This window comes from Durio zibethinus, chromosome 18 (genome assembly GCF_047325235.1).
Source record: "Durio zibethinus cultivar Kanyao isolate XHJ-2024 chromosome 18, ASM4732523v1, whole genome shotgun sequence".
NCBI lineage: Eukaryota > Viridiplantae > Streptophyta > Magnoliopsida > Malvales > Malvaceae > Durio > Durio zibethinus.
In genome coordinates this window covers 13,920,333-13,933,543 of record NC_143179.1, presented here as the reverse complement: position 1 = coordinate 13,933,543, position 13,211 = coordinate 13,920,333, and the positions used below count along the sequence as shown (strand labels likewise).

Sequence of the window (13,211 nt, the reverse complement as noted above, 5' to 3'; positions counted from 1 at the left end):
GTTGTTGTCTTTTATGTATCAAAGTTTATCATTCCATTCTTGATTAATCATTGCACTTTATACTTTAAGGCAGTGCAATTTTTAGTGGAATGACTAGCAATTTCATTGTGGTAGTTACAGTGAGTTATAGGATCATATCACTTGGGATAAGATGGCTTGAATAGCTTTAGATGGCTGAGGCAATCATGTGGTTATTGCACAGCTCTTGATATAATTTTGTATAAGTCATGGAGATTGGGTCAAATATGAGTTTTTTTTAATAGTTTGTAGCTTTCACAAACCATTTGTTGGGCTAGCATGATGAATTTGAGATCTTGAAAGATATGACTATTAGTACTATATATGGGAGCTTTGGGTTTGAAAGCAGGCTGATATGTTAGAGGATAAGATGGTTATAGGGTAGAATGATATGGGCAAGGTGTGGCATTATTCACTGCAGGGTGATATGGAGAGTAACCTTATGGTGGATAGAGTTGATAACCCTTGAACTATTATCTATCAAAGCTCACAGCTTGAGCTTCAATCTTTTTCTTCTTTAGGGCCTTCTTGGTAGAAATTTCTCCTCTTTTCAACTTACCATTCTTAATGACATTCTCAATGATTTCACTCGAGATCACCATGTTAATAAAATTTTTTGTTGCATTCTCTATCATCTTTTCATAATAAGAAGATTTTAAAGTATAGACAAATAACATTATGGTCTTTTTTTCAGTTAAAGAAGGCTAAACTTGAGTAACTATGTTTCTCTAACTTTGGACATACTCTTTAAATGATTCATTTGTCTTTTTTTCTATATTCTATAAAAATAGATGATCAGGGGTTAGATCTATAATATACCGATACTGAATAATAAAGTCACGGGTCATATCACTTTAGGACTAAATATGGGTCTTATCCAACTGACATACCATTTAGCAGTAAAGCTAGTAAGGTTGTCTTGAAATATATGTATTAACATCTTTTCATTATTAGGATGAACAGTCATTTTTCGACAATACATGGTAATGTGGACTTTTGGACACTTTATACCATCATATTTCTCAAACTTTGGTACCTTGAACTTCGAAAGAATAATGACATTTGAGAATAAACAAAGCTCAACAGCATCTATAGAACCATAAAAATTAATTTTTTTTACTGCTCGTAATCTTTCTTCCAGCATACTCATCTTCTTATTAGTTATTGAGTCCTCTATTAACTCGATCCCTTTTGGTTTTAATTCTTTTTTTCTTTTGGATCATCTAGATCAAGGACTTGGCTTGGTTCTATTATTTTCTCAATAAAGACAAGATTTATATAGCTTTGGTAATGCCTTGGATTTGAATCTGATGATATTTTGAGGTATGTATATCCTACAAGGTATGTGAACTATTATGGTCGTGCATCTTGTGTGGATTAGGTTTGATATGGCCAAAAACTAAGAGGGTACAAAAAGTCCATCACCTTTTGTGATGGATGGTCTTACTGGCTAGTATTTTTTTCTATACCTTTCTTTTTGTTTAACTTATTCAAAGCCTTTAAAATCTTTTTTAACTCTCCTTTAAGCTTTTCTTGAGCTTTCTCTATCTTTTCAAGACGATTGAAATTTTCTTGTTCCATTTGTCTGGCTCAAGCTCTTGTATTGTATTAGTGAGTTGATTGTATGAGGTTCTTACTTAGTGGAGCTATCCTTGAATCTTGAGTACCACAATTATGTCATTATTAAAAATGCTATGCTTTATGTTTAGTATTTCAATGCCTGAATGGAACATACTAATATTTTCCAACATAACTATCATTGACAAAAGAAATCACAATTCAAAACTTTATTTAATAAAATTTCAAAACTATATCTTAACAAAGCCAAAATAAATTCTAAAGTCCTAAAAATCAATTTTTATTCCTAAACATTACTCTAATGCCTTCTTATAAATTTCCTAGTTTGTTGGTAATGATCTTATGCCTCATCTAGGAAGTTAAGCAATCATCACCCATGAGCTCCTACTGGTTGCACCATGGCCTTTAATTTTTCCACTTCTTTTTCTATTTCTGACACTTTGTCTGTAATAGTGCATAGTTGATCAAACAAGTACCTTAGATGTTTCTATCTTTTTATACACATGCCATTCCATAGCTTGCTCTATTTAGCATGTTTCTTGCATTCATTAGTTAAAGCTTTTACCTATGCTGTGTGCTGATCTACTATACCTTGTAGCTTTTGGCTATGCCTGTGTACCCTAGCAATGGCCTTTTGTCCTTTTCTACTCTTGCTTTTAATAATTCATTTTCTCTTAAGAGTCAAGCAAGTTCAGGTGTGACTAATGAATGTATCTTTTCTAGATCATTGAATAAAACTTTCCATTGATCTTTTTGCTCACAAAGGCTCTGAACTTTCTGTTTTTGCAACTTTAACTTCAATCACTTATTTTCTTGTTCCAACTCATCTTTCTTAGTTTAGAGTTTCTTTTTAACCATTTTCACTTTAAGTATGGGATCTTGAGAAATCAGCTTTGATGAATGGCCAACTATTCATTCTCGAGGAAGCATAATGTCCTTGTCCCTTCTTATATGCCACACAATATATTCTGGGGTGACATCATAAGTAAGCCTCCCCTAGTTAACCCTGATGGTTTATTTCCATGCCTTTCTGATCATTTTAATCACTTTATACGCCCTTTTTTCAGTGAAAAAAATTCTCACTAATTAAGTCCATAGGTTTTTGAAATAAATATAAATTACTCACATCCAAATTGTTTTCTTACCAAAGTTGGGGCATAAGCAACAACACCCCATAGGCCTAATAAAAACACCTAAGGTTGATTCCCACAACTATATAACACTATATCATGATGGATTTAAGGTGCTCTCTAAATTATCCTTTAGCTATCAAGGTCACAAAAATATAAAACCCATTCTTCTTTCAACTTTGCTTGAGGTCATGTGCTACAATAAAACTCCTTGATTAAAATACTGGAATAAAGATATGATTTATGAAACTGGTTTTTTTCATATTCAATATGAGTTTTCATCCATATATAAAGCAGTTTTAAGCACCCATTAAATCGACCTTTACCATTTCTGTGACAAAAATTCAAGGAACGAATGGTTTTTGCTAAAATGATTGGTGCTGCATTGACTTTACATTCTAACTAATCGACAAAGTCTATTACTGTGACATCAACATATACAATGACTTTTAAAAAGATTACCAATCCATATAGAGTTATAGCCATTGCCATTAACCCTTGATCATCATCCAAATGTCCCTGGATGAAGTCTCACAAAAAATCTCATAGGATAGCCGTACTTTCACCTTTTGTCTTGACACATACATCAACTTGATGCAAGCTAAGTCTAAGCATTTGCATAAGCTTCTTACGATAACCCACCTTATTTAACCAATAAATCTTATCTGGGTTTGACAAATCAAAGCAAAGTAAGATCATGGAGTCTTTTTTTGTTGGCATCATATCTATTTCATTGAAAATGAAACACTTATAAAAAAAATTCCAAAATTGAAAGATGGTTTTAATCAAATTATTATCCATATCCACTTAGAGTAGTGAAGTTATATCTCTAAATTTATTCTTAAATACCTCATACCTTATTTTATTCATGCATCTTTAAACATTACTTAGGTCAGCCAGGTCATTTTGTTGGAGATCAAAATGAACTCTCTTAGTCAATGATGAGATCAAACCCTTGGGCAAGCAATTACCTTATTTTCTTTGACCTTTCTCTGACTTAATTTTCAATTGATGAGCAAATTCATAATGAACTAATGTAGACTTTGATTGCATTTGGCTTTTCATGGATGTAAATGTGAGATCTAATTTATCAATGACTGATATGTGGCAAATATTCCCTATATGAGAATGATGCAAATGAATATGTTAAACATGACCATGAAATGATGCATAGAATGATATTATAATGATGTAAATGCATAAAGTCAAGCAAACAAAATGGTTAGATAATTAATATATCAAACAAATTGTTCTTTCTTGTGTCTTAACATTGGGTTACATCTATTAACAGGTGGGAATGGCTCTATCTTAAGGCTGACCTCTTAAGTGTAAACTATATGTAGGGTTAAGTGACTTTAACCACTAAAGGTTTCTAAATTATTCTTTACATTATTGTCCATCACAGACTAGTAAGGCATTCCAATTTTCACCCATCATGGGCTACCAATGAAAAAGATTCAATTTGAGTAGGAGTATTTCGTTAGCCATTACGGAGATTATTATCTCACGAGAGCATGGTACTTTACTCACTCTTAAGAAAAAAAGAGCTTGGGTATAGAGCTTATATAGTGCAAATGCATATGATAGTGTGTGCGAAGGAACACAAAATTTTCAACCCCATAAATCAAATGAGAGACAAAAAAAGGAAAAACGTTAGTAAGCAAATAACATAATCATTACATTTTAAAACTATTAGATCAAATGATAGGATAAATTTAAAAATTTATGGCCTGACTCTCTTACAGTCCCCAATAGAGTTGCTAAACTATCATAACATATAGATCCATAAATCTATAGCTAGACTTAATAAAAGGAGTTACCACCAATATTTTTTCTAGGTGTGATTGCCACCTAATGAATCTATCCTTTTAAGGAGCTCCTAAGCTTGACTAAGAGTTCATCAAAAAATAGGTTCTAGTCTACTAATCAGAATAGGGTTCGGGAGTTCGGTTAATATGGAAAATGTTATAGCACCCCCACATGCCCATCTTAAGGATGGTATCATTTTATTTTAAATTATCTTACGGTATTGATTCTAATGGTATTAAATTTTAATGTTGAATATTGAAAATATTTTTTTAAGATTCTCCATCAATCTGGTAGATTTTTTAAAAATATTTTTTTTTACCTCAAAAGTATTAAAGAATCTCATTTGTTTTCTTGAAAAAGCTCTATAATCAAAAAAATGTTTAATTATTTTTTTATAGTTTTTTTATTGAAAATATATCTAATTATTCCACCATTTCGACCAAAATTAGAAATATATTCTCACTTAGAAATTTTTTAGATAATCAACCATTTGTGATTATTAAGAATTTCATCATCAAAATTTATTTTTATTTTTAAACTTTCCAACATTTGGGTCAATTTAGTTTTCTTATAGATTTTTTTTATTTTTAAATTTTTCACCATTTGGATCTATTTAGAAATTCTCTTTTTTTTAATCTTTGAACAGAAAATAATATGACAACTATTTTCTTGAAGTTTCATTTAAATTCTTCCACCATTTTGGACAAATTTAAAGAAATTTCTCACCTAATAATTTCTTAAAAAATTTACTATTTGAAAATTTTTAAGATTCTCATCTTTGGATAATTGTCAAATATTTTCAACAAAAAAATTTTTTTGTTTTATTTTTTATTATTGTTTTTTAAATTGAAAATAAATATTAATCATTGTTATTAAAACATTATCTAAATTATTTCACCATCTGGGACAAATTTTAAAAAAATTTCTCACCTAGGAATTTTTTAAAAATTTATCATTTGAAATTTTTAAATATTCCATTAGTAGATAATTATTATTTATTCTCAAAAAATATTTTATTTTATTTTTTATTTTTTATTTTTCCTAAAATTTTGATCATACAAAAATACTTTAAAAATAATTAAACAAATAAAATAAATTAAATAAATTAAAAATACCAAAATAAAAAGCGCTCGACAAGAGGTTGACGAGCTTGATTTGACTATAAGAAGAAAGGCTAGAATGGTTTGGGACAATAGCTCGACTCAGCTCAGTTTGAGACAAAGGCTAGACGCGGGTCAAATACGGGTCAACGCTTGGGTTAGTTTGCCCAAGCGGTAAAACACATGAATCTTAGGCCTTTTTAATCTTCAAAACGACACCATTTTACGCTTATATAAAAGGATGAAATCTTTTTGTTTTAGATTTCTTTTTTTCCCCTTCTTTTTCTTCTTTTTTTCCTCTCTTTCTTTTTAAGATCGATGAATACCAGTATTATTTTTTGGGATTCCTCATCAAAATCTAGGAAAGTCATCGAAACTTCACCAGAAACTAGAATTTTCACTGAAAACTTTAAATCTTGCTAGAATCTTCCTTAAAATTTGGAAAAATTTGCTAAATTTTGGAAATTTTCTAGATTTTTTTAGAAAAAAAATCTTTAAATTTTTTTTGAATTTTCTAATCTTTCTGCCTTCTGCTGTATATATATATATATATATATATATAGTTTTTGCCTACCTCCGTGTGTATTTTCCTTATTTCTATATGTTGCTCTATCTGTTTCTCTATGTATATTTATATATTAGATATGGGTCTGTATTTATAGGGTTTTGATCCAAATAACCCTTATCCATAAAGTAATCCTTATTTCCTTTGAATTCCAACTTTAAACCAAACTCAAACTTTACAATTCAATTCAAACAATTTCACACAAATTCAATCACTTATTTTTTCATTTTTTCATTTATTATTATTATTTTTAATTAATAACAACAAGTAGAACCCTGGATAGATTAGGGTGTCTACATATACAATTATGTTCAAACCAATGAATTAGCTACACCAAGTAATGTGCAGTTAAAAATAGATATTTTATAATAGAAATATCTATCCACTGATATAGCTTATACTTATTCAGCAACAGTTAACAAAAGTGTGAGGAAATAAAAAAAATATAAAAAAAAACTAAATAAGGTTTATTGCAAAGTAGTTTGCAACTAATAATGACCATTGAAGATGATCCATTAATGGCATATAAATTTGTGAATTATGACATCATGCTAGGTTGTTTCATCCATTTTATGTATATACCATACTGAAGTAGAATCAATAATTGTTAGCAACTAAAAAACTACTTTTAAAGGTAGCATTTAACCAATGAGGACATAGCCCTTCCCACTTGGAAGTACACTTGTAGTTGTGGGAGGCTTAATAGACCGAGCAACATTTTTACGAACTTGTGCATGAGATTCTGCCTTTTTTTGGAACATCTTAACCAGCTTTTGAAACTCTAATCTTCTCTCCTCAACATCCTCATCAATGATTGGTTTTTTCAGCCCAAGATAGAGCAAACCAATGGCAATCAATGCTAATCCAAGAAAGAAAAGGATACTAGAAAATACAAAAAAAAGCATATGGGGTAGCACCATTATTTCCATGTATTCCATCCACATTGATCCCAAAAAGTCCAGTGATAATGGAAAGAATAAGGCCACAGCCACCAAAAATTCCTAAATTATGTGTGACTATAAGACTTTTATCTTGAAATTTGTAACAGGAAGGGTGACGGAGCCAAAAGATTAGATGGCCACATTTAAAAATTCATCAAGCAATTAGTAAAAGTTATAACAAATAGTTCCATAAGAAATTATCATCACAAAAGCACACATCCTAGCATTACTAATAATTCTCCTCGAGCCCAATTCTTGAAGTTCACACAAGTTGGGAAAAAATTTAGTGACACAACATCTATCTTTTGTAAGCTTACTGATAGAAAGCATGTTACAGCTTAAATTAGGGACATGGAAGATAAAGTCAAGTGTTATGTCCTTCGAAACTACAATAAAACCTATTCTTGCCACCTTTAAGAGGCCATTAACAATTTTTATAGTAGAATTATCATAGCAAGGTCTATATGTGTTGAATAAAGATACATCTTCAGTCATGTGATGTGATGCTCCTGAATCAACAATCCAAGCTTGTGTATTTTCCCGTTGAACACTTAAGGCATTTAGGAAATTACTTTTTTGTGCTAGTAAACTAGTTTCAAAGGTTGCAGACTTATTTTGAAGGATTTGTTGGAGTATCATCTCTTTGTGATTTTCTTCATGCCATACCTCTATAGAAGCAGAGTTCTCACTCCTGCTAGCTATAACGGAAATTCGTGTGGCTACAGTCTAATGGCTCAGGCCGACTTTGCTCTGATACCATATAAAAAACTTAAAAAATAATTGTTCTTATTTCTTCTTATTTTATCTACAATGAAGGAGTACATCTTAATAAATAGGAACAGTAAAGTTTCTTATTAGGAAACAATTTACATGAAACAATAAACAAAAAATAATAAAAAGAAGGAGAATTATTTTATTCTAAAATAGAAACAAATCTCTAAAAACTTAACAATCAGAATAGTTGACTAAATCAAAAGAGTAAATGAGAAATATTCAAAAAATAAATTAAGAAATCAAGCTGCACTGATGTAGGAGAACTAGATCTGCGTTAAGTATCAGATTTCTATGTAGGAAAGTAGATTCTTTTGTGTCTGATCAAGAGAATGTAAACCTGCAACCATTCGCGAACTGTACTTCGCATAGCATCTTGAATTGTAAATAAGCGACCACGAACTGCCTCTTGCTCTAAAATCATTTCTCTTGTACTCTTTCTTATCCCATCCAGCAAGGCCCTTATTGCATTCCCTCTCAAATTTTGAAGAAGCTCAAACACAATCTCCTCTCGTGCATGGAGAGACCATTTCACTCTTATGACTTGCAGTACATAAGAAAATGACAGTTCTTACATGTAAAATATCTGCAAGAAACGGTAAATTCGCATACTAATCTATATACCATTCAAAAAATGCGTGGCCATGACAATCCTATTCTACACTTGATAACTTGTCTAAATTATTTATTTCAAAACCTCAGGTTCTTAAACTATTAAAGTCACCATGTCTGCACAACAAAAGACAATAAGTTGGTAAAAGATTTTCCTCATATTAACATCGTTGCTAACTATTACTCTGTTAGTAGTTTCAAAATGCAAAATTTTCTCTTAGTGACATTAATTTTCAGGACCTGGATAGTGAGTTGCATAATCCAGTTTTGGCGTAATAGAAATGGTCCGTGAAAATTACATACTTGGTATTCCAATGTTCTTGCTACTCCAGTTTACCAATGAGACAGCAGAAAAATCCTAAAAGAAAATTGTGCATAAATAAACTAACATATTGAATAAATTTAATTCAATTTTAAAAGAAGGCAAGCTCTTGCAACAGGAAATCAAACTGCAATTTGTTGTTAAATTTCCGTACTCTCCTCGGAACAACCACAGCCTAGTCTGCATGAAAATATTTATCTCAAGACAGTGCTTAATGTGCAACAAAGAAATTCTAATCAAGCTTTCGTCGTCCTTCAATAGTAATTGACCAAAATAATTCTCAGCCAGCAATCTCTAACAATTTAGTACTCTTTGTTCAGTACCCTAGATTTGAAGCATGCTTGCAAACTGAAACTATCTTAAGTACACAATTGAAAAGCCAGTGCAAATGAAAATTTCCTTTAGCAGAGTAATGTTTCTAAAATTGAACAATGTTATTCCTAGGGTAAACTTAGAATTATCTCCGTATACCAAATTGACCTACCTGTGTTGACAACCTTCTGATTTCTTGGTTCATAATTGTCGTAAAAAGATGCAAATCCTCGTGATTCCTCCTGTTCATGTGATAAATTATTTGTTAAATGTGTCATGCACAGGCAAATAACAGAGCATGAATGTGAAACTCTTCCTATTAAGAAGATGAATTATCCAAAGTGAAAGGGAACACCTGTTCATAAACATTAACTCAACTTCATCTGCTTCACCGAATATTGATTTGCGAAATAACCTAAGATTTTAAAATTAGAGAAACAAATTACGAGCTCGTTTCAATGTCGGTGTGCATATGTCTCAGCATGCGTGTATGGTTGTAAGCCTACTCATGAGTTCAAAATTAAGGAATGAATAGTCTAAAAGAAATTTTGTTATGGGAAACATCATATCAGTTAGCCATTGATTTATGACAGAGGTACTAAACTTTGTAACCACCGAGGGAGCAAAATTAAACTTAAAAAATAGGATCAATAAAAGGGCAATAAATTTAAAAATAAAAGCCATCTGCAAATTCAAAGGCAAGCTTCACATGTAGTCCTATATCCATAGAATGGAAGCACGACGAGCTAACTACCAAAGAAAATTATATGGAATTGCTATGCATCTTTCAGGAAAGTATTCAATTAACATAATCCAAAAGGACTGCAGGGGAAGTTATCCTTTTAAAAAAGTTACATCTGACTCTATGAAGCAGATATGTGCATTTCAGAGTCCAGTAGCCAGTAGCATTTTTCGAGGATTTTGACTTTTATTACTATAATAGAAATGTTTATTATTATAATAGAAATGGCCCAAGAAATATAATTGACTTGGATGGTGAGTTTTAAACGAGTAACCAGAAGCTATAAAACTTTTTACTCATTTTAAATACATTTGATTTAATATTTTCATTGAACATAAGTTCTGTAGATTTCAGAGAAGAAACAAGCTAGAAACAAGAACCGTTGCCAACTTCTAAGCTGAGAAACCCCATTGAAGATTAAATAAAAGGAGAGAGATAGTTCAGAGGATATGATTGTTGGTTCATATAGCTGTCGTAAAACCACCTGTTCAATATGTTGCAGCAAAGTCAAAATTTTAAGGCAAATACATTTCAAGAGTTTCATTTACAAATTTTTGCACATAGACTATTTTGTAATTAAGGAATATGGAGGATAATTTTATTTGTCAGTAAGATGAGCTCCATAAATTGAAAATCATTTTATCACAAGAAAGGAAAATTATTTACCTTCCGTCTTGCAAGGCGACAAGTGAGAAGTGCTATAACCTCGTGGATAGTTCTCGGAATATTAGTGCCTCCAGCAATAAGCGTTTCCTGGAAAAATAAAAAACCAGATCAAGGGACCAAATCCAGTCATGGTAATTCTAAGCATAGCATGCATTGTGCATAACCTTATTTGAAAATATATGCAGGGTACAAGAACAAACCTGAACTTCTGCAATACCTTGATGCAGACCCTTTGACATGCAATGCTGTTATAAAAAAGTTTTGTGCATGCCACGATCTTAGAACAATGGGGATGTCATCTTCATCAGCTAAAGGATCTCCAGCTGACTGTCCGAATAGCTCAAATAACAGTCCACCAGCAACTATGACTGGAACCTGTCAATATTTATGAAAAAGATAATTGCGTTGAATTTGATCCAAAATATTTAGACAAGTCACAGCCTTAAAAGGAAAATGAAAAAGAAGAAAGTAATGTAACCTTCTTTTTGACTAGGTGAAGATAATTTATATGGTTTGACGGATAAAATTGACATACTTGCTTTACTTTTGCAGCATAGATTACACCCAGATAGAGACAAACTTTGTGTTAAGAAGCATTTAGACACTAACTCCATTCAAGTCTTAATCTAACCTTACTGGACAGCACACCTCAAGAAAAGTATATAAAATAATCGATTCAGTTTTATAGTAAATTTGAATTAAGCACATACTGCCTTGTGCACCATTGAAAATAAGTTCGTATTAGGATTAGAACAACATCAAAATTTTATCAATTTCAGGTAATGAAGCTGTGATCTCCTTTCGGGTTTAGTATTTACTTTAGATGAGCAATTAAAACCTCCGGATACATATGAAAAAGAAAAATGCTTAATCCACAGTCCTTCCAATATTGACCAAGCAACTGTACCTCATAATATAGGTGCTTCATACACTCACTTATCAGCCCAGTTTCGTCTCACAAAGCAACACTGATAGCAGGATGCATCCTGTGAGCATTTCTTAACCATGCATTTATGGATGGGTGATCTGCAGCAACATGACACCACCAAGTCGGACCAACTGGCCTTTCCCAGAAAGCAGCTGCTAGATCTGCAGTAGTGACATCATCTTCATTCTCTGAGAGCTCAATAGGCTGAGACCCCCATCCATCATCAACTTGAATTATCTGGACTAGTTCAGAAATTCTGTCCCAAACAATCGGTTTCCAAGAGGTTCTTGGGATTTCTTCCCGAGGATTGAGATTCCTGCTACAATTTTTTTTAATGTAATGTATCTTTAACTGTGAGTGCGGACTCCGTTATGGGTGGAGATTTAGCTAAATTGTTAGAATTAACATTTTCAGTCAAAGAATTTTTCGGTTCATATGCTATAGATCCGCTTCCTAGATGCTTCTCTGGAAGCATGAGTAGACCAGACCTTTGCACCAGATTTTTGCTGAACAGTTTTACGTTGGCCTTGAACGAATTCAAAAGCACAAATAAGTCCATCTGTCCAAAGATCACCTCCTGTTGCATCATTTCGATTGTGATGATTCATTTGATAACCTTGTCTCTTCATTTTATTGCTTATGGAAACTGAACAATCATTACCTATTTTATTCAATTGCACTTTCAACTCTGCAATAACAAGTACCACAGAATGCCTCAGCATTCAAATAACTAAAATCTTAGCATTTCACTGAATTAGGTATTAATTAGTATCTACTTTCCTCAAATAACACAGTTATTTTAATTTCCGATCTTTTACTTGCAATATTACTGATAAATATCACAGAAAGAAAGGTAAATGTTTACATTTTAATCAATCAGTTCCTTTTTCTGTTTATTTCAAACTTCAAAAAGAAAAAGGTAATGTCATTTGTGAAACAGTTCATGTCCAAGATATTTAAACTATAAGTAGTAAATATATATACATTTTTTTGGTGTTTGACACTGCATCCAACGCCATTCTAAATCTCTCAATTTTAAACACGACACTCGTCATGAAAGGATAAAAAATGAAATATGATAATTTAAAATTTTAACAAAATCTGTATATGAATTTAGAAAACGCCAAAACGTATGTTTATATTTAATTATAGACCCAAATTGTGAGTGTTAATTTTTATGTTTTACTCGTGTTTTACAAGAATGGTCAAATCTACATCCTACCAAGAGATCATATAACTGTTTGGCAGTAACATTTAAATCTAGGAAACAAGCCAAGTTTGGTCCAACCATTCTCAACCTCTTTTAAAAATGAAATTCGAACACCAAAGCAGATTATAGTATATTTTATAAAGAGCAATAAACAGAACAAAGTAAACAATAAATAAAGAAATGTTGCAAAGAAAATAACGTGAAAAGCCCATTGCTGATCATTCTAAAAACTAAAAGGTGAAATAAGAAAGAATAAGATAAAAATGTGTTTCAACAATTGAGCAGAAAACAACATACCTGAAACTGTTTTGCAACGAAGGGATATCATTTTCTCTTTGATTCAAAATTCAAAGAGGTGAATAAGTTTATGGAAGAATAGGGCTGCAGGAAAGTGAAGCAGCCAATACATTAATGGAGAGGAAAAACTGAATGGTCTCTAAGATGGACCGCTAGAAAGAGGAGGTGAGTGGTGAGTGGCGAGGTTGGCAGCTTGGCTACCATTTTGGC

At 31.8% G+C, this 13,211-nt stretch overlaps 1 pseudogene; it reads right to left on the bottom strand.

The window, feature by feature from the left end:
• Positions 1–6,841: 6,841 nt before the first annotated feature.
• LOC111300967 (uncharacterized) lies at positions 6,842–12,312 on the bottom strand (annotated as a pseudogene).
• Positions 12,313–13,211: the final 899 nt, after the last annotated feature.